At 33.0% G+C, this 26,642-nt stretch overlaps 1 protein-coding gene across 1 annotated transcript in view; it reads left to right on the top strand.

The window, feature by feature from the left end:
• Positions 1–13,678: 13,678 nt before the first annotated feature.
• Positions 13,679–26,642, top strand: part of LOC145278009 (inositol 1,4,5-trisphosphate-gated calcium channel ITPR3-like) — a 704,464-nt gene continuing 691,500 nt past the window's right edge. Inside the window, exon 1 of the mRNA XM_080130185.1 lies at positions 13,679–14,095. The gene's annotated coding sequence lies outside the window, so the exon portion shown is untranslated. The remainder of the gene's footprint in view (positions 14,096–26,642) is intronic.

Here is a 26,642-nt window from a genome sequence, read left to right as displayed (position 1 = left end):
ACAACGACTTAGAACATCTTAACAAACATTTTAACAAAGACAATACATTTTCTTTTTTGAACATCTTGGAACTAATAGTACTTCATAGTTTCTTTACAAATATACTTAGCGTTTACCGAACACATTATAATAAGAATGATTCACTGGCGACTATAAGATGACTATCTTCAAATCTACATTCATCATAAACCGCCCCCACAAGTCAGTAATATTAATATTTATTCATTCCGTTAATCATTTTCAATCCTCTCATAATATTCATCATCCTCCAACTTAATATCTATTCTGTTAACCCTTATTATAAAGTTGATTTTTGTTTTGAGAAATGACGATTTCGACGTTAAGCCTTGTCTATATTAAGATGGGTGACCATTTGAGAATAGCATGTGCTGTATGTGCTCCTCCTTATCTCGACATTGTTTCCAGCCGTTCTGGATTTATCCTTGCCACTGTAATCAGATAGCACCGATTCAAAAGAGGTGTGGTTGAGATATCGTAAACCTTGCTTCACAATTATACACGCAACCACCTTTTCAGGGAATATCTGATGTCTTTGTGGAGTGAACGGGGGTCATGTATATGAACTGGCGAGCCATCCAAACGAAAAGAAATATAATATTTGAAAGTTATACTTGATTATGTAGTATGAGTTTGCAATTTCTTTTTACTTCTTCGTGTTATTCTGTTTGCCTTGTATTAAATATCTTCTCACGACTGCCATCACAACATGAGCATGACTGAATGTGTAACTTAAATAGCTTTTGTTTCTTACCCCATTGCTAACGCGCATTCTTTATCCCAACATATTTACGCGTCTCATTTCTTTCCACGTCTGGACGTGACATAGGATGTTAAAGTTGGCGCCTCAAGCTTAAGCCATAAAATCTGATCCGTTAAGATGGACGACTCTGTGATTTCCGACTCAACTTGAATCCGTCTTTGTTTGTATTTTTGATCACTTTTTGTGTTATTTCTCTCTCTCTCTCTCTCTCTCTCTCTTTCATATTTTATTGAATTCTTTTACAATTGCAAGATAAACGCTGTTGTTGTTTTAATAAAAACAAAACAATTTTATTGATTTGGATAATTTAGGTATTTCCTTGAAATAATAATATCCAAATTCGAATTAACATTACTTAAATTTAAAGTAGAATATAAATGACGACTATTAATTACTCAATAGAATAGAACGGTTTGGTCTAACTTTTACCGTTTCTTTATTAAAATTAACATCAACACATATATGATACTAAACCTTATTACTGAAATCCTTATTCCATCTTAGATTTAAACGTATTAAATAATTTTGGATCTATAAAATGTTTCAAGTATTGTGCTTAAGTTTAAGAGGTGTTAAGAAATTCATATTCATGAAATTTTATAAAATTGAAGGCAAATACATGTGGAATAAATTATATACAAAGCAGAGAAAATTGAATTTTCTAATGGGAAATTCGACATATTCTCTTCCTTAAGAATTCTTCAGAATATTTCAAAGATATTATAACATTGGGTATATATATATATATATATATATATATATATATATATATATATATATATATATATATATATATATATATATTAATGTCTAATTTCTATGGTTAAAATTTCAACAAAATCTTATAACTTATCACGAAAGCCCCTTTTATGAACTCCAAACCGATGCACAGGACATATACTATACTTTGATCCTAGCAAGAGAATCGAGCAACATTTTTGTCAGTCTGAAATACTTGAATTTAATATATTCGTATTATTTGTAATCAACGAACTACTGTTCTCATCTTGATTTTGATTTTCAAAACATTTCGGCCAATGTAACCTCCGACCTTCTTCGGGTGTATCTTGTCGAACTCGGGAATGTTTCTGTCGAACTCGGGAATGCGAACGGAATTTCGAACGGGACCCTTTATTTACTTCGCGTGGTCGCATGCCCTTGTTCCGTCAGCAATGACTGGATAAAGGTCCTAAGTAATTCGCAATTATATTTTGCGATCGCACACACTGAGAATTAAACCTTCAGCCATCAAGAGAATATCACTTTACAATTGATTTTTTCGAGTATTATAACCACTGCGCCACGGGGAATGTGTATTCCAAACTTTGTTTGTTACAATTAATTACTTTCCCAGTTTATTTCACACTCACATATATGTATGTATGTGTGAATGTATGTATGTGTGTGTGTGTATAATGGACTGTAGTAATGGCGAAACACGCACATGTAGAAAAAATATTTTATGCATGAATTATATATATATATATATATTTCTTTTTACTTCTTCTTTATATATATATATATATATATATATATATATATATATATATATATATATATATATATATACGAGCGGAAGGGGTTGCCCATCTTTATCCGGTCGTAAAATATGCTTAAATATGATATTTTTATTTGTCCAGATTTCGTATATATTATTAAATAGTCATGATTTCAAAAGTTAAAAAATATTTTGGTGGCATCAGCGAGAATCGAAACCGTAAGCAAAACTTCATTTTTTTTTTATAAGATGAATATACAAAATGTATAAAGTTTGTTTTTTTTGTATTTGGACCAGATTTGACATTTTAAAAACTAAATAAACCGATTAAAGGACGGTGTATAAAAAGATCCAATCATTTTAGGCCCCTAGCTCAGCTCTACGACTTTTAGTTTCGAAAGAGATAGAGTTTGAAAATATGTAGACAGACAGACAGACAAATATATATTAGATATAGGAGCGACAGATTTTATGTAAAGTAATTAACTCTCAACCTCTCAAGCACTTAGAAAAGTGAATTAGTTTTTACACAGATGTCATCACTAAAAATAAGAAATAAAAACCGATCGTATTTATAAGTGACAAAATGAGCACATACTCGTATTTCAAGAAGGATGTTCGTATCTTAGTTAAGAGCATACGACTGCAGTTTCTTTAATCGGGGTTTCGAATCCTGCTAAGTCAGTCAGGCTGATAAGACGCAGTAAAGGCAAAACTATATTTTCTATCTGTGTCTGTCTCTACGCATATATATATATATATATATATATTTATATATATATACATATATATGTATATATATATACATACATATATATATATATATATATATATATATATATATATATATATATATATATAAATGGTAAGTAATAAAAACTTGAAGATAGTATTCAATACTATTGTAGAGCAAATATGCGTTTTATTTTTTTTATTACCGTTTTTTTCTGTTTAGTTACATTATGTTTCAGTTACCGGACCGTGTTTGGCGATCCAATAACCTCGTCAGACTTCCTTTTTCTGTAAAGTCTTTCGAGGTTATTGGATCGCCAAACACGGTCCTGTAACTGAAACATAATGTAACTAAACAGAAAAAAAAAAACGGTAATAAAAATAAAACGTATATATAAATCAAAATGAAATAAAATGCATTTGACCATGATTAAAAAATCCGAAAATTGGAAGAGAAGCTGCAAATACCTTATATTTTTCTTTAATTACGTCATTTTTATTATTAAAAATTCAACATCCCTATTATGTTACTTCGCATCTTCTCTTCTCTTTTAATGAGAAGCATTAGACCTCGAAATATCACGGTATAAAGATTTTTACTTATTTCACACCTTAGTTGATATATCATCCTAATTGAATACATGAATAAATCTATATTTTATATTTTCATTTTCTTATTTTATTGATACTATATATATATATATATATATATATATATATATATATATATATATATATATATATATATATATTAGGTTGGTGCAAAAACAATATCGTTTTCTCACATATGTTAGTTTAAATATGATTTCTCAATATATTCATTGATATATATATATATTGATTTCTCAATTAATTCATTGATATATATATATTGATTTCTCAATTAATTCATTGATATATATATATATATATATATATATATATATATATATATAGCCATGTTTATATTATTTTGAAGCGCGTTTCTCGCTCTATCGAATCGTGTTATTCGTTACCGTTTTCAATTTCTTCATTCATTTTTGCAGACTTTTCGACAGCATGGACAAAATTCAAATCCGCACGATTTTTTTGTTCCAGTCCAAACTAAGCCGAAAAGCTGCCGAGACAGCTCGTGATATCAATGATGCATTTCGTCCAGAAACTACTAACGAACGTGTTGCGCGAAGATGGTTCAAGAAATTTCGTAATGGTGACGAGAGCCTTGAAGATGAAGATGGTCGCGGCCGGCCGACTGCGGTTGATAACGAACATAATTGAAGATTATTCTCGTAAAAACCACACGAGAAGTTACTGTTAGACTCGAGGTCGACCACTCAACTGTCGTTCGCCATTTAAAGCAAATAGGGAAGCGGTATGATGCCGGAGAAGTTTCGCAACACTTCCTTAAGCTGAAATTGCACCAAAAAAGGTTATGGTGACTGTTTTTATTTTATTTTTTTTGCATGACGTGGTTTGTTGGTTCTAATCCTGCACATGAATTTCTTCGTGTTTTTTTTTCGTTAACTGGAAAAAAGATTATTTATAGATTGGAAAACCTACGTGTGCCTGTATAATTTTAAAATATCTATTATTTTTGCAATATAAAACTGGAATATTATGGTACTTTAATCAAACTTTATAATTGTCTATAAAAAAAATCGTAAACAAAGCTAAGATGATTACTTCGTCGAAATAAATTTTTAAAAATACATTTGAATTGCATTCAAGTCACTTAAAATGATAAAACTTTAAATAAAACTTTTTTTTAATTAAGTTTGCTTTAAACTAAGCGTTTGGTATAAAATGATTATTTTCTTTAATCTAAAATGAACAGACGGTAGTACAAACGTAGCTTAATATTTTTCATATTAAAAAAAAGTTCTTAATTTTTTGTTTTCATTAACTAGAAAGAAGTTTATAAGACTTGAAAATTTACGTAGTTGGTTTTGAGCTGTGGGCCTTCGTTATGCAGTCATCGGGAACTGTGGTCAAAAACAGATCTAGAAGTGATGCGTGTTGTTCTTCATGGTCAGGGGAACAGGTTGGAAACGTAACAATTTGTGATAGGGAGTGAGATATAGTGAAGCTATGAGTTGTGCTGCCCGCTGCATCTGTGTAAGTAGAGAATCCAAGCCAGTTTTTGTGGTGGATATTGAAGTCACCAAATACATGTATTTGTGCGCTAGTGTCGAGGGACAGTGCCGTGTCTATGCTGTCAGAGACTTTGTTTATTATGGTGCAGTCCTGAGTCGAGGGAGAGCGGTAGAGAAAGTAAAAGTAGCTAATGTTATGCTGTATGTTTAGTCTACAGCACATAAAGGCTTGATAATCCGTTTCTAGGTTTGTTTCTCTAGTCAAGGGAAAGGTATTACGAATGTAAACTCCAAGTCCATGCATGTGTCTGTCAGAGTCCTTACGGCAGAGTGGGAGATATCCAGGCATGTTAAAGTGGTTAGAGGGGATGGAGGAGTGTAGGTTAGTCGGACTTAGTACTAAGATATCCGGGATATTTGTTAATAGAAATGCTTCAACATTAGCTAAATTAGTTCTAAGCCCACAGATATTTGTGAATGCAAGCCTCAAGGGAGGAGGCAAGTTGAATTAGTTTGTCCCTAAGCCTGGTTTAAGCTTATTTTTAGATTGTACTGTCGTCATATTTTTTTAAAGAGTTTCGGTTTAGGTAAGGGGGAGCTAAACAAGAGGTTATGTAGAGCATCAGACATGCATCACAAGTAGACCATCAGCTGACCTTTCTCCAATTAGGATTGTGGCCTCAGGAAAGCCCACCGGGGATGAGTCCAGGGTCCCTTTCCATGCGCGTCATGGCACTATAAACAACCCGATATTATTCAACTGTTGATGGAGCAGCCGCTCTAAGCGCTACCAAAGGGTTAGGGAACTGTCAATCCGGTACCCTCAACCCATTAGAAGAAGGTCAACCCAATCTAATTGCTCAGGCATATATCATATTCAAGCACTCCCAAATGTCCAGTTTTAGGGGTGGGGTGTGCTGGAATGGGGAAAAACGGCGTTCGTTGCCCTAGCCAGGAAAAAAGATCTACCGCTGGGTGTTTCTGTCGAACCACTGAGATAGTGTCTCTGCGCTTGACTAATAGGCAAAGAAGGAGTATGGAAGCCGGACGATAGACAGAACCTAGCTACTCCTTAAGCAGTTTAGGTTTGCAAACCGGTGAATTTGTTTGAGTCACCAGCTCTAGGAAGGTTGTCATCCAAGACTGAAGAGGCCTCCCTCCTCTTTGGTTTAGTTTCAGAGTTTTCCTTCTCCTAGACCGATAATCTGGGAAGACCTACCGGGTCCGTCAGCACTGAGAGGGTTTTCTCCGCGCCTAGGTTCTAATCCAAGTATTTCTGCGACCCCGCGTGGTTAGTTAGTGTTACTGGGTTAGTTTGTGGGGGTTATATCTCTGCTGATTAGTTACACTCCTCAAAGTGATTTAGGGACATTGCTATTTAATTGTTAATGAATAAAGGGGGTGAGTGGAGTTCATGCAGTGTAAGCATCTATGATTGTAAGAAGGCTTGTTAGGGAGGTGATAATGTGGTTTGAGTCTTACCCTTTTTATTTATTTTATTTATGTTAGCTTAGGTCTTGGAAAATGTTACAGTATGAGTAGGTATTAAGAATTGAGCTACGAGTTGTGCCCAGACTATTTTAGATGATAGAAGGGTTAAGATGTAAGTGCAATATAGTATGGATAAAGCAGCAAGTTTTTAGTCATGCGTAATTAGGTGAATAGATATATGGACAAGTTTTCAGTAGGTGCGAATAGAGTTGAAGTTGTAGGTATTTTCAAGTAAAAGTCATGGGACATTTTGCATAACAAGGAGTGTCGTTTCAATTTCGTATTAATCGTTGCAAAACTCTCGAGGAGACAGTTATGTAATGCAGATCGTTTTGCTTCTGAGTACTTTGGCTGTTAAATCCCTTACTGGATAGGAATGAGCTGTAATGCATCCCTTAGAGGTAGAAATGTATAGATGTTTAGTGATGGCTATTAAAACAGTTTGCATGTGAGGGTTAGGGGTTGGAAGTTAGCGATTCCACTACAAATGCGATGCAATGTGGGAGTTTAGTGGCGGATAGGTGGGAAGGAGTAGATTGTTAGCGTTCAAGAGAAAAGGGGTTATTCATTTACGGATTTCCATTAGGATTTTTGAATTACAGGTAAGGTTTAGTTTGAAGAAAGGGGGAAAAAATCTTTTTTTTGCATGCAGGTAAGACAAACGCAATCGTCTTAGAGGTAAAATGTATATTAAGATTTCGTAGCTAGCTATTAGCTTTTGCCCCCCCCCCCAGTTATAGGAGGAACAACTAGTTCATTGGGATTCGGAATTGTAGTCATTAAGGTCAGGCACAGAGTGTTGCATCTACTCAGAAAATTAGCCCTAGTACCACAGCTAAGATTATGTATATTGCAGTTACAAATATAGTGATAGTTAAATTATAAGCCAAGTTCAGTGGTTTCGTATGGATATCATGTAGGACACTTTAATACAAGCAAGCGTACGGTGATTGCAGATATTAAGTATACTACTTAAATAAAGTTCTTCTGTCTTCTATAGTAGAAAAAAAAAAGAAATCCTCGTCCTGTTCGGTATTCTAGCCTAGGCTATTCGTTTTTCGAGTCGAGTTCTAACTACAAACGGCTCGCATGGAAGTAAAGAGTTAAAGACAATTTATACGCATATGTAATTAAAATGCATTAAATAAATAAATTTAAAGAGAAGATATAAACAGTTGGTAAAAATCTCAAAAAATAAATAAATAAATAAAATAAAAAAATATCCAAGCAGTCGGGTGAGATAGCCGCGTGGTAGAGGTTTAGGCTTCTTTCTATGGGGTCTCGATTTCCAACCTCACTCGATTCAGCTACTCTGATGAGTCGTAACGACGAAACACATGGCAATGGATAATTATACTTTAAAAACTATATATATATATATATATATATATATATATATATATATAGAGAGAGAGAGAGAGAGAGAGAGAGAGAGAGTAATGTTGTGATTTTTAATAATTGATAAATTTCCAAAGAGCTCAATAACATATATAATATCATTTATTTTTATTTCAAATGATATTATACATTAGTTTGAGCAGTCATCGATATCTGCGATTTCTACGAAACACTAGAAACTAAATATATCAGTTTTAAAAACAATGTATATGCCGATTCCCATATGGGGGTTCCAAATTGATTAAAGGGAAAATTATTCCAAACTCGCATTTAGGTAAAAATGCACTTTCGTAAATAATTGAATTCATTCAAAACGTATCGCAAAAACAAAAAACAAATAAGATCTATCTATCTATATGTATATATATATATATATTTATGTATATATATATCAAATTTTCTGATTTATCTATATATATATATATATATATATATATATATATATATATATATGAAATAAAAATGGAGGTGGAAGGACCTGAATACTCAACGTTTCGCCCGATTTATGCGGGCTTCTTCAAGAGGGATGGTCATTGACGAGAGAGTCGGAGGATTGGGGCTATATATAATGATGGGGGAGAGCAGCGTGTTTTCCTTATGTAAATTAGATGTAATATATACATGTATATACATTTTATGAGAGAAAATAAATCATAGTAGACTAGTGTGGTGGATTACGTCTAAAAGTTAAAATATCGGAGAGATTAAAAAATTGCGTCTGGAAATATAGCAGTGATAGATTAAGTAAATAAAATTTTCTTTAACAATTAGGGATCTAACACGTAAAATTATGACTAATACCAACATTAACACCAAAGCCGGAATATATTCCATACCCTGCCTTGATTGTGGAAGAATATACCTAGGAGAAACTCAATGTAATTAAAATAAAAGAATATATGAACACAAAAGAGATGTAAAAAAAAACAACAATACACTCAACGCCATATTTTGTCACAACTTGGAGAACAACCACCATTTTAATTTTAACAAAGCAACTTTCCTTAGACACATAGATAACAGATCCACACGACGTTTAATTGAGTCGGCTATAATCTCCCATTCCAGCAATATAATTAAACAAAAAAAGTTTTTTTCCACGTTGCTCCCTTTCTGTCGAAAATAATTATTAAAGAGAACTTAGACACCGGTTAAACGCGATATATATATATATATACATATATATATATATATATATATATATATATATATATATATATATATATATATATATATATATATATATATATTTAATTATTATAGTAGAAAATAATTATATATATATATATATATATATATATATAAAGACAAAAATTCGTAATTTCACTTAATTTTATTATTTTTATTTTACTTATTTAGTATTTTTATTTTATCATTATCTATTTTTAGACTCCATTTTATCACCTCCTATTCTTATTTTTAGACACCATCTTTTAAGTTACTACGCTATTTTATCCCAATTCAATTATCTCTAATTTGAAAAAAAAAAAAAGAAAAAAAAATTCCTTCGTAATCTCGTGTCATTTTATTTACTTAATCTATCTATATTTCCAGACGCAATGTTTTTAGTTTCTACGATATTTTAAATTTTAGACATAATCCACCACACTAGTTTACTATGATTTATTTTCTCATAAAATGTATATACATGTATGTATGACATCTAATTTACATAAGGACAACACGCTGCTCTCCCCCATCATTATATATAGCCCCAATCCTCCGACTCTCTCGTCAATGTCCATCCCTCTTGAAGAAGCCCGCATAAATCGGGCGAAACGTTGAGTATCCAGGTCCTTCCACCTCCATTTTTATTTCATATCGTCGGATTTAATCCAGCTCAACAATCATATATGCATGTTAATTTTATTTTTATTTCGGACTATTAGTCTCATCTTTATTAGTTGTTCTTTTTTTTTTAAATCTTTTTATTGGTTCACAACGTTTCGGCCAACTTCCTCTGGCCTTCGTCAGGTGGTAACCGCGACGGATAGGAACTTCGAATCTCCTAACTCATATATATATATATATTTATATATATATATAAAATTTTGTGATTTTTAGTAATTGATAAATTTCCAAAGAGCTCAATGACATATATAATATCATTTATTTTTATTTCAAATAAAAGTATACATTAGTTTGATCATTCATCGATATCTGCGATTTCTATGAAACACTGGAAACTAAATATATCAGTTCTTCTCTCGATGTTGTAATTTTTTATTGCATTTTCATCCCAAACAAGGCATGGGGCCACTTTTTTGTAGGGGGGTACTATCTGGGACATGATTCAGGGATACTATGTAAGGAGTTGAGCACCAATATGTCTGTTGTTTAACTTATGCATGTCAGTACAGTTGGGGAAGCAGGAAACCGGAAAGGGAATTCCAAAATTTAGCAGTTCTGAGGAAAAATGTTTAAATAGAAGACTTTCTGGCATCTGGAGATCTTAATGTGTAGGGGTGGGATTTTGCTGCTTGTCGGGTTTGTCGGAGGTATTTATGTCAAGCGCTTGTAGTTCGTCGGAGCACCTACCATTAAAATACTTGTAAAACAGGTAGAGGGATGCAACATTTCGTCGATGGGACAGTGGTTGAAGCCTAGCTGACTGTTCGGGACCTATTGTTATGTAGTAGGTCGAACACAAGAAAGTGTCGATCTATCTATTTATCTATCTATTCCTATATCTATCCATCTCGATCTATCTATCTATCTATCTAACTGGAGAGATGGACAAGAGATGAATATGAAGAATATTTATAAAAACTGGCAAAATATAACAAAGCTAGATCATAGACAAGTTTAGCGGAAGCATCTGGTCAGCTGACAGGACCAACGTGTGAGTTACGTAGATCAGGTTAGCTGGAGATCATGGGAGTTAGAATTTAGACGTTTAGCAGAGTGGACGGTTTAACAGGTCGTCCCCCTTCATCAGGGAGAGGGCTGTCGTGTCTCAGAATGGAGACCTAGAATTAACCACGCAAGCAAATCTTTCACTTGCCAGTCTTCTGCGATCGACACCCGGAAACTAAATAAAAAACTATATAAAACCAACCAGCGTTCTTGGAAATGAATGCATATTCGTCCAAACAGGTTCCAGCCTCCCCTCCAAGAACAAGATGAATTCCAGGTGGACAAGATCAAAGACACATGAACGTATGTCCAAAATGCATGTATCACACACACAAACACACACGCACGCACGCACGCGCGTGCGCAATTAAATATCAATATAACATAAATAGACAGCAACAATATAACTTAGGGTTCAGATAGTGAAGAACCACCATAGACATTTAGTGACACGTATACCCATCAGGATGAACCCTTAGTCCCAAGTATACATATCGACATATGGTGCTATCACCCATAATGCAATATTATTAGATTGGCGACTCTCTTTTGAACCCTGTCCAGAAGTGAGAGACTAGTAGCAGATGCACCAACCCAAATGTGACAACAATACGCCATACATGGGCGAATGGTAGCTTCGTAAAGGTACAGGATACTGTCATTATTTTTCATCATCTAACGCGTTACATATATAAACACTGAAAATAGCTTCTGCTAACGCTTTTCTGCTTTTTCATGGTTGATCTGATCGTCAGATGTTTGTGACTGATAAGCATCTTTTACTACTTGTTAAAAGGGATTATATTTCCATGTCAACGTTTTATTCACGCGCAGATGGTGCAAAAGAGTAGATAGATATGAAGACTTGAGTAGATTAGTACGAAGACTTACGTGGGATAGATAGATGGATAGGTACATAAATGCTAACATAGGTGGATATATAAAGTGCCAGTATAAATGTATAAATACATAGACATATAGACGTGTACAATAGCATGATACACACACACACACACACACACACACACACACACACACATTCACATTTTATCTTTGGTTTAATTTGGTAAAAATTCATCCAACACGGGGACTAATTATTCATTATAGAGCCTAATTAGAGTGTGGGATAGTATCATAAGCATATGGATAGATTAATTGTATTGTGCAGCATATAAGAAAAGTGTCATTAACTCCTCTGATGAGCACATAGAGATGTAAATCTACGTCCATTATTTTCACATGCAATTCAGTTTTTATCAACGTATATATATATATATATATATATATATATATATAATACGCGTCAAGTGCGCTTGAAACCAAATCACAACGTAATATTAGGAAAATAAACAAATATTTTACATGTTTGAAATTTATCACAAATATATTTCAGAGGTATACTCCATCTTCAGTGTGTTGTTTTGTTTCTTTTTTCCTTTTCTTCTTCCTTGCCATCTTGTAAATTTGGAGAAAGAAGTCTGTATATATATATATATATATATATATATATATATATATATATATAGAGAGAGAGAGAGAGAGAGAGGTAGTGTTTCGTTGAAGCATTGCTGATAAATAGATATGGAGGAATATAAGAAGTCTATAGCAATGCAGGAAACCGGGTGTTGTGTTGGTGTGATGCATGAACGAAAATGGACAAATGAAAGAGGTTTTATTTGTTTTGTTATTTTATGTTACTCGGTATATCCATTTATTTTTCAAGTTAATAATAATATAAATGAGTAAATATGAACTTACTATCCCTATTAACGTGGTATCTTAAAAGAAAAAAAAATATATATATATACATGTACGATATATATCTATAATATAAAGCTGAACGTCTGTGTGTGTGTCTGGTCACAAATAGGCTCCTATATGGTTGACTATTATAGAAAACTGATCACATATAATGATAGAAGATGTATCGAGGCACAGGAATGGGTATGTTTGATCTGGCATAATGATGATTCATTAAAATTGTGGGGTCTGCGTACGCGCTTGGTCCATAAAGTATGGGAATAAAAAAAATTTAAATTAAAAAAAACCGTTAACAAGTGTTTTTGATATAGATGCATATAATAATACTTTGATAAGTATGTTTTAACTTAAATAGGGATGGTATAGTAAAATTGTGGGGTCTACGTTCGCGCCTGGCATATATAGAATGAAAATAGGCACAAATTTTAATAAAGACTTTTCATATCTATCTGTGTAAGTATACTTTGATAATTATGTTTCAGTTTGAAGAAATGTGGTATAATAAAATTATGGGGTGTCCGTTCGCGCCTGACCTCCATAGAATGGAAAGATGTCACAAAGTTGAACAAGGTTTTTTTTTAATATAGATCCACAGAATATTATGATAAATGTTTCAGTGTGAACAGGTATGGCATAATAAATTATGGGGTTATCTATTTTACTTTCATCATATTTTGCTTTGTTTTTGATACGCCGAAATTCGAAGCTATCTCTTTACAACCCTTCCTTTTCATAACCTATCATACTTTCATAAATCAGTCCATTTTCTGTAGGTTGTTTTTGAACCCAGTCAACGGTACTTTTGCTAGTGTACACACACACACACACACACACACACACATATATATATATATATATATATATATATATATATATATATATATATATGAAGATTGCAAGATACAAAGACATAGATAGATAGATTTTCAAAACGCCACACCTACGAAAGTATCTAATCAAATTATCAGCCCTTTCTCTTTGTACACTTTCTTCCTATTCACCTTTAATCCCTCCTTTTTTTTTTAAATATATTTTCTTTTTATAAAAGAAAGGGCGACGTCTGTATCTGTTAAAAAGTCCAACCGGAACATTAGCGAAAACTTGTCAAGTGAGTTTGGGCGGTTTTTGAGCGCACAAAATCGAAGTCAAGAAACGCCCCCTAAACCCACCACCAAAAAAGAAAAGGAAGAAAAATCTTCAGGTCAACGCGGTTTTCGTTAGTTGAATATAACCTGTAGCGTCTGTAACATCAGATTGCCCTTAATATCGCTTCGGCTGGCTGCATGCAATTGCTCTACGCCTTCAAGGCATAACAGTAAAAGAAAAATAAATAGAGAAAAAAAACGGTAAAGAAGAAACACATAAAGACGACTCCAAACACAGGAGAGTTCAATACAGAAAGTTGACTGTCTAATTACGGAATTACAGTTGGTACAATTACATTTTTATTAATAACTTCGTATCGTCTGCTTCTCCTTGAGAACGTAAATTGCTGTCCACTTTGAGGTAATTATTATTATTCTTTGTTTATTTATATCTCCACTTAACATCTGCTGTATAATCATTTTTGTTCAGGTCTCTCTTAGAAGCATAACGCCAAAACTGACGCCAGGTAATTCACACTGTACAATTCTTCATAATAAAAGTATCCTCTTCACCTGAATAACAAAACTTGTATAGTATGAACAGTTTAAGTTAATAATAATAAGGTAATAGTTTAAGAACAAACAGTGTGTTACCTTAACCGTCGACTCTCATAGAAAATAGTCAATCTATATTTATAGGGCATTAGGTATGTTTATATATTTATATATTTGTATGTACATTATTCCCTTCTAAACTATTTTACCAAACATTATGGATCATGGAACAATGTTACTATGCGTAAGGAGTGGTAAATTAGGCTATATTTGGTTTAATTTAGTTTTATTGAACTGGAATAAAAAGATAGTCGAAGCTTCTCGTGTGAATTCAGATACCTCCGATTGTTAAGAAAATTTAACAATAGTTATTATTAGGTTGGTGCAAAAATCATGTTATTTTTTTACGTTCAACTACATATATATATATATATATATATATATATAAACGACATTATTTTTGCACCAACCTAATAGCAATCTATATATCTATAAAAGTGAAATTTTCTCTGTGTGTCTCTGTATATACATTTCTCTAACAAACTACTCTGTCAATTTTAGTCTACAGACTCGAGATTTGCCATAAAGGATATTTAGATTTGGGAAAATCTTTTAAATCGATTTTCAGACAGAAAGTTGGCTGTCAAGGGATCAAAATTCAAGGATATGACCGTCGAAAACTCTACAAAACTACTCCGCCAATTTTAAATCTAAACACTTGAAATTTAAATAAAGGTTACTTGGACATGGACCAAACATTTTAATTTGATTTGAGCCCAAAACAATAAATGTTAAGAAGTCAAAATTGGAGTCAAAGTTTTAAAAAACAAAATTAACCACTGCGGTCTCTACCAAATTACTCGGCCAATTTTTGGTCTAAACATTTGAAATTATACATAAAGTGTATTCAGATACAGAGCAAGATTTTAGTCGGTTTTTGGTTGAAAATTTGGCTGCCAAGGGGTCAAAATTAAAAAGATTTTCCCTTTGTGGTCTCTAGTAAACTATTCAGACAATTTTGAGTCTAAACATTTGAAATTTTACATAAAAGGGTATTTAGACATGCGGCAAGTATTTTAATCAGTTTTGGGGCGAAATTTTGGCTGCCAAGATATTAAAGTTGAAAAAGTTGACTGTGCATCCTCTATAAAACTCCTCCGCCAATTTTGGGTCTAAACACTTGAAATTTTAACTGTAGGTTATCGGGACATGTGTCATATTTTTTAATATACATATACATACGCACATTAAGTTAAGAACAGTACATAGAACCCGAGCAAAGCCGGGTTGAACTACTAGTGAATTAATAAGTCCATATAATTTTAAAACTGTTGACCTTACGCGCTTGTCTTCACGATCGGACGGTTTAATCTTTTAAAAAAGGGCAGGTGAATTTATATATATATATATATATATATATATATATATATATATATATATATATATATATATATATGTATAGAGAGAGAGAGAGAAAGAGAGAGAGAAAGAGAGATGGTCTATTTATCATACAAACATTGGTTACATATGTGCATACATGTTTCAATGGAATCCTAAGAAGGCCACCTCATCAGACTAAGAAAAATAGGGCGATATTGAAAAGAGAGTCCAGACTACATTTGTTTTTTATAGGATATTCGGGTGTGGTTTCCGCTTTGAAAGGAAGTGGGATGTATGTGAATGTGCGCAGTAGGAGTTTTGAAAGAAGGATTGGTGAAGGAGGGGAGTAGAGGTGGGCGATTGAGGGAAGAGGGGGAGTACAATCTCATGTGATCAAACTGTAGCAGCAGGGGTCTTGTTTTTTAAACTTGGCGGTTGTTTATCGGCCTAAGTTTTCGCTTTGATCTGAAGTAATATTATCATCGCTGTTAACTTCCCTTTCTTTGGATTTTATTGTTTTTTTCTTTTCTGGTGGCGACTATAGTATCTATCTATTTTACTGTTAAGTTATATTTATTTATTTATTTTATTCCTCACTTTCTTTTATCCATCCGTTTGCTTCTCGTTCCAAATTATTAATTTTTTTAATTATCTGTTTATTTATTTATAAGATATATATATCCATATAGTTATAAAGCAACATACAAACCAGTCTCTTTCTGTCCCTTATATCTTCTCAATGTCTACAGGGTGAAACAATAAATTTTTCGCCTTAAAGAAAAAGCACTACAACTTTATTTTAAAACATTTATTGAAAAAAAAAAATTCAAGTAGTTGGATTATATAGTAGAGCTGACATCTATTCAATTTAGCCGCTTTAAAACTCAATCATCGCTTTGAAGCCAACTTCGAAGATGTAAGGTGATATGATGTAGCCCTTACTTGAAACCGCATCAAAGACCATAATCGTGGCCGGAAATTTCATTGAATTGTTCCCTCAAGCGTTGAACCGTCATTTTGAGGGTGCTGGCAATGATCCTGTTGCCATAGCTTGGATCGGTAAAGAGCATGAATTGTACAGCGGCGCATCTCCGATCTCGCTCGTTTGACATTGTGTCACTGTCAGACATGATAGAAAGCTCCTATCACTCTTGGCATTTGTACACAACTGGCTAACTAGTAGATGGTATGCAAAAAGGGGGGGGGTTCATCAAACAGAAATGGAATAATGTTTCTCTAGGGCGCTAATTTTATCCTTCTACCTTTTAGATCTCTGTCTTCCTTTCTCTTTCTCCCTTTCTCTCTCTCCTCACACACACACACTCACTCGCTCGCACTATCTAGCTATATATCCATCTCTCTTTTCTTCTTTTTTTTTCTACTGTATTACTGATGCAGTGACATTTCCTATCGTTTATAATAGAAAATTTGAAGTTAGTGTTTTATAGTTAACTTGTTTTTATATTTGGCTAGTTACCAGAGAGAGAGAGAGTAACTGAAGCGACAGTGATAGAAAGCGTATTGAATCAGAACAACGGGCAAAACCTCGTAAGATAAGGAGGTTAAAATGCGCTTATTTCTTGAGTTAATTTCAAATTACGATTAATTCAAACAATTAAAAAGGAAGTATTTATAAACATAACTTAACTTCTTAATGTAGGAACATTTTAGCATGTATATAGCGTGATCTACACGCACACACATATATATATATATATATATATATATATATATATATATATATATATACCCGTTCACACTTTTCCATGATAAAGCTAGAACCCAGAATTACATGGAATCGAGAAATTGTATCGACAACGGACAACGCCAGACCCAAAGTGGGTTTCGATGTACTGCATCTCATCAGTGACGTGCTCCGACATAGGCGAGAACCCAGGTCGTCGCACGCATGAAGTGTGTAATAATGACGACCTAACCATATGGGCCACTGCGCAATCTACCCGTTCACATACACTTTTCAATGATAAAGCTTGAACCCAGAATTAGTTGTTGATGCAATTGCTCGATCCCATCTAATTCCGGGTTCAAGCTTTATTATTGAAAAGTGTATATATATATATATATATATATATATATATATATATATATATATATATATATATATATATATATATATATATATATATATATATATATAATAAAAAATTACAATAAGTTTACCAAGGTAATCAAAATGGTAAACTTAAAATATATTATAAATATTAAAGAGTTAATATTTACAAGTAAAATAAACTCAGCCAGATGTAAAAGCTCAATGAAACCGAAAAGGAAATAGAGCTTATAATATGAACAAATGATTAATAAAACATGTTAAAAGACATCTTGAAAAAGAGATGTCAAGGCTGGATGAATCAAAAAAAATTTTTTGATTCATCCAGCCTTGACAGACGTGTTTTTAAATATTCTCTCCAGTGCTTTTCTTTTAATGATTTGGAATTCATTCCATTTGCGCTTTTTTCCAAGGAACTCTGCCTTTTGGATTATTTTGGACCATTTGGAATTTACCCATTGGATTGAAATTTTAAATTCGACCGTTTTGGATTTTACCATTTTTGGATTTTTACCCTTCACCGGACTATCCATTCATGTGGAATCTTTTTATCATTTTTCTTTTGCCTCCTGTTCCCCTTACCTCACCTTTTTTTTAACCAAGAAAGATCTGTGACTTACTTGTAGTTTCATTAAATACTTTTATATGCAAAATCTGATCCTGCATTTTGCTAATTCCTGCCCTCTGATGAAAAGGAGAGTATTTCTTCGAAACTCCGCGGATTAAGGACTATCCACTTATCTTGTGTTTCCTTTTTTTAAAATTAAATATGTTTTTAACTCTTTTTCAAGATGTCTTTTAACATGTTTTATTAATCATTTGTTCATATATATATATATATATATATACTCTTAATATCTGATATATATATATATGTATATATATATATACCCTCTTAATATCTGATATATATATATATATATATATACTAGCAAAAGTACCCATCGTTTACTGGGTTCAAAAAAGCCTATAGAAAATGGACTCTGATATATGAAAGTATGATAGGTTATGAAAAGGGAGGGTTGTAAAGAGATAGCTTCGAATTTGGGAGTATCAAAACCAAAGCACAATATGCTGAAAGTAAAAATAAAATAGATAAACATCATACTTTATTATACCATACCTGTTCATACTGCAACACTTATCACAATATTCTGTGGAACTATATTAAAAAAAACCATGTTAAACTTTGTGACATACTTCCATTCTATGGAGGTCAGGTGCGAACGAACTACACATAATTTTATTATACCATATTTCTTCATACTGAAAACATAATTATCAAAGTATACTTACGCAGATAGATATGAAAAGTCTTTATTAAAGTTTGTGCCTATTTTCATTCTATGGAGGCCAGGCGCGAACGCAGACCCCATAGTTTTATTATACCACCTCTATTTAAATTAAAACATACTTAGCAAAGTATTATTATGTACATCTATATCAAAAACACTTGTAAACGTTTTTGTTTTCTTTTTGTTTTTTTTATTTCCATACTTTGTGTACCAAGCGCGTACGTAGACCCCACAATTTTAATGAATCATTATTATGCCAGATGAAACATACCCATTCCTGTGTCTCGATACATCTTCTACCATTATATGTGATCAGTTTTCTATAATAGTCAACCATATAGGAGCTTATTCGTGACGAGACACACGCACAGACGTTCAGCTTCATATATATATATATATATATATATATATATATATATATATATATATATATATATATATATATATATAAAGCGTGAGGCAACAAGCGTTTATTAATTCAGTTGAATGATGCTCAACATTACATATATATGGAAACTCTGGGTAAATCATCGACGAAAATTATATTCTGTTCGGTGTTTTCAAAGATCAAAATATACCATCTGCTGTGATACTACACTTTATCTTTTCTCCCTAAAGGATAAAGAATTTTTTCTAGACCAGAGTTTCCCAACAGGTCCGTACTACCCAACGGAGGGGGTACGAAACTTTAGGTGGCCGGTGGAAAAATTTATCGTATAAGGTTAGGGTTATGGTAAAGGCGTCCGTGAGATCCTTTAGGGAGTGAAAGACTTATAATAACATTACCAGGTGTTTCAAAATTCATGTGGAAATTGATTGCATCACTCTAATTTTTAATTGGAAAAATTAATTCAAGAATCACACCCTGTAATGTTGACAAAACTATATGAATACCCAGTGTTTTTCTTTTCATTATAATTATGTACTACTACTGCTACTAACATTATATGTAAGGATGCATGTAGGAAGGGGTCCGGTAGTCGTTATCCGAGTATTCAAGATGGCGTTTGCCGAAAAAGGGTGGGAAACCGTGTTCAAGACTGAGGTAATTTTTATTTTTTGTCTCAATTCCGAGAGCTCTTTTTGGGAGCTAGATTTATCTCACATATAAAACTTGCCTTGATTTTAATTTTATCCTCGTGCGGAGAGAAAATAAATAGGAATCATTTTTCCAATTAAAAAAAAGATTAATGCAATCAATTTCCACATAAAAGTGTTATAGTAAATGTAACGACGCGGAAGAAAAACGGTATAACGTTATATATATATATAAGTGAACGTGTCTGTGTATCTGTATGTCTGTTTGTTTGTGTACATTTCCTTACGCAATAACTCTGTCAAGTTTAAGTTTACAGACTTGAAATTTGATATACAGGGTACTGAGATTTGAGAAAATCTATGGGATCGAGTTTCGACCAGAAATTTGGCGATTAATGGGTTAAAGTTCAACGATTTGACCTTTGAGAACTCTACCAAACTCCTCCAACAATTTTGGGTCTAAACACTTGAAATTTTAGATATAGGTTCATTGGACATGGATCTAACTTGATAACTTGATATGAGCCCAAAACAATAAATTTTAAGGGGTCATAATAGGTGTCAAAGTTTTTTTTTAAAAATAGATCTCTTCGGTCTCTACCAAATTACTCAGACAATTTCTGGTCTAAATATTTGAAATTTCACATAAAGGGTATTTAGAGATAGGGCAAGCTTTTTCATCGGTTTGGGTCGAAAATTTTGTTACCAATATTAAAATGTATGTATGTATATTTGCATGTCTGCCCAACAATTTCGACAGAGGCGACGGATTTTCTCAAGATCAGTATCGTTTTGACGTTCGACCTTTCAGACGACAAATATCGAAAAATTGGCTAAAACATTAATATCTTCACCTTTAATTGGGCAATTTTCTACAGGGAGTCGCTTTTTTCGCATATATTTTTAAAGTCATCTTGTTCTTTCGATTGTCGAGCCTAAATTTTAATAAAAATATCACTTCCGGTTTGGCGGTGGTCGTAACAGCATAGACGTCAGGTTTTTTCTCTCCCATTCTTTTCCTCATTTGCGGTATGGGTTCGAGCCTGCCTTCCTACTACCACTTTTATTTATTTATTTATTTATTTTTGCTCAACATACACATTCAAACACCCGGGTAACGCCGGGCTGAAATGCTAGTATATCTATAAAAATGAACGTGTCTGTGTGTTTGTGTGTCAGAGTGTGTGTACATTTTCCTACGCAATAACTCTGTCAATTTTTAGTCTACAGACACCACATTTAATATACAGGGTACTGAGATTTGGAAAAATCTATGGGATCGGTTTTCGTCCAGAAATTTGGCGATTAAGAGGTCAAAGTACAACGATTTGACCTTTGAGAACTCTACCAAACTCCTCCGACAATTTGGGGTCTAAACACTTGAAATTTTAGATATAGGTTCCTTGTACATGGATCTAACTTAATAATTTGATGTGAGTCCAAAACAATGAATTTTAAGCGGTCATAATAAGGGTCAAAGGTTAAGAAATTGCCCCCCCCCTTTTTTTTTGCTTAACATACACCTCCAAACACCCGGGCAACGCCGGGCACCCATGCTGGTAGTCCTATACATTCGTTTTTCTTTTGTGTGTATTGATATTCATATTAAAAACCCTCTTTTCTCTTTGTTTAAAAATAAAATACAATTTTCTTATATATGGGTTGTGGAAATGCATTCACTAGCAAAAGATCTAGCTAATTTGCATATTCTTTTAAACATTCATTTTAATTAATTCCCTATTAGTTTTTTCGGTTTTCTTATGGGATGATCATCTAGAATTAACTATTACGTGTAATTATATCTATGCAGATATTCTACATGATTTATACTTGTATAAGATTTGCGTAAAATCTTTACAGTAAAAAAAAATTGTTTCCATATATATTTATGCATACGTATATATTTTTGTTTAAGCTATTAATCTATCTATCTATATATCTATAAAAGTAAACGTGTATGTGTGTCTGTCTGTGTGTGTGTACATTTTCATACGAAATAACTCTCAATAATTTTCAGTCTACAGACTCGAAATTTGATGTACAGGGTACTGAGATTTAGGAAAGTCTTCGTGATCCGTTGTCGGCCGGAAATTTGTCTGTTAAGGGGTCAAAGTTCAACGATTTGACTTTTGAGAACCCTACCAAACTCCTCCGACAATTTTGGGTCTAAACACTGTAAATTTTAGATATAGGTACCTTGGACATGCATCTAACTTGATAACTTGATTTGAGCCTAAAACAACAAATATTAAGGGGTCAAATTTTAAAAAGTTGACTGCTTTTTTTTTTGCTCAACATACACCTCCAAACACCCGCGCAACGCCGGGCTGAAATGCTAGTATATATATATATATATATATATATATATATATATATATATATATATATATATATATATATATTGTTTATTTCTTTTTGTTTTTGCGATAAGTTTTGAATGAATTCAATTATTTATTCAAAAGTGCATTTTCACCTAAATGCGAGTTGGGTATAATTTTCCCTTTTACCAATTTGGTGCACCCATAGAGGGAGCGGCATATATATATATATATATATATATATATATATATATATATATATATATGCATATATTGTTTTCTTTTTTTGTTTAATATAATTATCCTCTGAGACGTGTTTCGTCGTCTACGACCTATCGGATGGCTAAATCTGACGAGATTCGAAATCGGGACCGCATAGTAAGAAGTATAAACTCCTACCACTGGACTATCTCGCACGACTGTTTGGATATATCGCGATTAACGCAAATGTTGTTTATTTGTTTTTGTTTTTGCGATACGTTTTGAATGAATTCAATTATTTATTTGAAAGCGCATGGGGTTCCGATTTCGAATATATAAAATAATTTTATAAAAGAAACAGTAACTTCTCTAGAGTGCAATGTAGAATAACATATATTTTGGACAAAGTTACTGCATCGAGGCATGTGAAGCTCCCTTCCGGGGGTGTTCACAGATTTTGATGACAATAATGACAATAAAAATATAGGAATGTGAAATATTCGTTAATCATGCATCATTCCTGGGCAACGTCGGATCTTCCTACTCGTGTATATATATATATATATATATATATATATATATATATATATATATATATATATATATATATATATGAGCAGATAATTAATAAAAAAAGTTAAAAAAAACACTTTGAAAATGAGTTAAAAACATATTTAATCTGAAATATATATATATACATATATATATATACATATATATATATATATATATATATATATATATATATATATATATACATGAGGGGCAATAGGTAATGCCCCTGACCCAGTTCCCATAGCAGTAGAGCAACGAAACTTGGCACAGTTATTAGTCTTTCTCTACATAGGAACCACCCAGAGTTATGCATTTCTCCCATCGTTTGATGCAGCTCTGAGGACCGTTTTCGTAGAACACTCCAAGTTGGTCCTCCAACCACAACGTTACTTCAGAAACCAAGGCTGCATCATCTGGGAAACGCTTTTCTTTCAAAAGCAACTTCATGGCTGGGAAGAGGTGAAAGTCAGAGGGTTCAAGGTCAGAAGAGTAAGGAGGATGGGGAAGGATTTCACGCCCGTGCTTCTGATCTGCTGACATGCGAGTTGTGGACCGGGCGTTGTCCTGCAGGATGGAGGGTACTTTGCTGATGTTGCCCCGCCTCTTGATTTTGACAGCTTCCCTTAATTTCCTCAAAAGTGAAGCATAATAGGCCCCTGTAATTGTGGTACCCTTTGCCAGGAAATCTGTCATCACTACTCCGTCCTGGTCCCAGAAGACTGTGAGAATGACCTTGCCAGCGGAGGGCTGCACCCTTGCCTTCTTTGGAGGTGGTGAGTCCAAGTGCTTCCTCTGCATTGACTGGGCTTTGGTCTCTGGATCATAGTGATGGACCCAGGTTTCATCATGTGTAATCAGTCTTTTGAAAAAATTTGACTAATATTCTTGGCACATCTCCAAATTCATCCTCGAGAACTCGACGCGTTCTCGCTTCTGGAATGGTGTGAGCAACCTGGGAATCAATCTTGCAGACACCTTATGCATATGCAAATGGTCATGAATGATAGTTTCCACAGACCCTGTACTAATCTTGACATCCTGCGCTATTAAGCGAATAGTAATGCGCCGATCTTCTAAAATGGCAGCCTCAACTTTACGGACAGATTCCTCATCAATGGCAGAAGGAGGGCGACAGACACAGACTTCCGGCCATGTTTGAATTCACGATGCCAGCGTTTTACAAGGTCATATGATGGGGCATTATCACCATAACTTTCTTTCATTTATTCAAAAGTTTTCTGTGGTGTGCGCCGTTTTAAAAACTGAATCACTGCTCGACATTCAACAGGCTCCATTTCACACCTGACTCAGTTCAAACACCTGCAAAACAGAAACCACAATTAGTTCAGAGCTGTAATTTGCCACATAAACCGTAGTGATATAAGTCATTGCATATGCAAAATTTCAGCTAGATCAGACAACTGGAAGTGGGTCAGGGGCATTACTTATTGCACGCCCCTCGTGTATATATATATATATATATATATATATAGGTCTTCCTGCTCGTAGATATAGATATATGTGTGTGTGTGTGTGTGTGTGTGTGTGTGTGTGTGTGTGTGTGTGCGTGTGTGTGTGTGTGTGTACTAGCGGGACCTGTAGAAATTCCACAGGGAACTGATTCATATGTAATATATTGATGTTGGCATTCTGTAGATATTCAGCGTAAATGGAGACGCTCTGATGTTATTGTAGCTATTTTGTTAAAACTGTAAAAGTATTTATTCAAGATTAAAAAGTAATCATGATAATGTTGTTCATCAAATTCTATATGTGTTTGTTTACAACTTCACGTCAGCTGATATTTGGACTTGACGATGAATGCCTTGGAAAAGTCATTTTCTCATTTTCGATTAATGTTTAGTTTTAAAATATGCAAACGAAAAACTTATTTACGGTTATTGTAAATAATACCTTTCTGTTATCGTAAATTGAACTAATTAATAAGAAATGAAATGAAATGAAAGTGTTGGCTTGAACACAGGATCATTCGATCTGTAGTTGAATACTCTACCACTATGCTATATCTACAGATTATAATATATGTTTCTCTTAAAGAAATTATTTGCTAAGGTTTTATTATCTCTACCAGCGTAACGTCAAATATTCCCATGTATTTTTTTTCTTTTTTATCTATGAGAGAGAAAAGTTATTTTTAAGATCGGATTTTTTCGATTTTCGATATTTATCGGATGAAGTTCTATATAAAAAAAAAACATATCTAAGAACACTGCCAGACATATTAATTAGCTTTGTGTGAAATTTGCAAACGATAGGCCTAGACATTATGGAACTTATGGAAATAAACTCTCTCTCTCTCTCTCTCTCTCTCTCTCTCACACACACACACACACACACATACACACAAACAAAGTGACATTTATATAATAGTAGATATTATATACATTATATGTTGTACATATATTGCATATATATTATATATTATATATATATTACTAGCAAGGGTACCCGGCGTTGCATAGGTTGATATGAATGTCTGTTTAAAACACGCCTGCTATACTAATCATTTTCAACAATTTCAAAAATAAAAGAATAGATAAAAACATGTAAATGTAATCGCCCCCAAAAAGAAGTATCTGATACCCTCTCCACCAGATATTTCGGCAGAAGGGATCACTGTCCTAAGAAAACTCACCATTTTGTGAACCTAAAAAAAATAACGTTTATAAACATTAATGCGTGCGTTTATTTTTTATTTTGGTAAATGTGTAATTTAGCGGCGTAAATTATTTGCGAGACAAAAAATATAAAAACTATTTATTTTTATATAAAACATATTGTTAGAGCGAAAAGCTGAAATAAAACAAAAAAAAATTTATTTTTATTATTTTTTATCATTTATATTTATTATTAGAGACCGCTATATGGCTTTTAAAATTTGGCAGATTGACCTTTTTTAAGCTATGAACTATGTTTTTGGTCGCCATTTTTTTTTGTAATGAAAGAGCGTAAAAAAATGTGGCTTTAAAAAAGCCAATCTATTAAACCTAAAAAAAAAGCCATTTTAAATGGTTAAGGCGTGCACATTTAGTCTAATAAAAAATGATTAAAAAAAACATAAAAATGATTTTTTGTTTGTTTGTTTTATTTCAGCCTTTAGGTCTAATAATTTTTTATATAAAAATAAATAGTTTTTATAATTTTTGTCTGTCAAATAATGTACGCCGCTAAACTACACATTTACCTCTATTTTTTTTATTGGCTTTTTTTAACGGGGCGGGGAGGCTTTTCGATATGCTTTTTATTTGTCGTTTTATGTTTCTAATGTAATCCCCCTAAAAAAAAAAAAATTGAATTTGTCATATTTTTGGGTTTGTTTTGTTTATTAAATTGTTAGGTGAAAGTAGAGAATGGTCTCATACAAAAAAATTAAATTTATTGTTATTTTATGTTTCCAATGTAATTCTAGCCCCCTCCACCAGAAAAAAATTGTATTTGGCAAAATTTGTCCCTCCTCCTCAATCGCCAACCTTGAAAAAATGCTAGAGGTGACATGTCTCATTGTACGCTTAGTGGCCAAAAAGCGGATGCTCA

Source organism: Euprymna scolopes, chromosome 6, assembly GCF_053919585.1.
Source record: "Euprymna scolopes isolate OS-2025 chromosome 6, ASM5391958v1, whole genome shotgun sequence".
Classification (NCBI taxonomy): domain Eukaryota; kingdom Metazoa; phylum Mollusca; class Cephalopoda; order Sepiida; family Sepiolidae; genus Euprymna; species Euprymna scolopes.
This window is presented reverse-complemented; position numbering and strand designations above follow the sequence as displayed.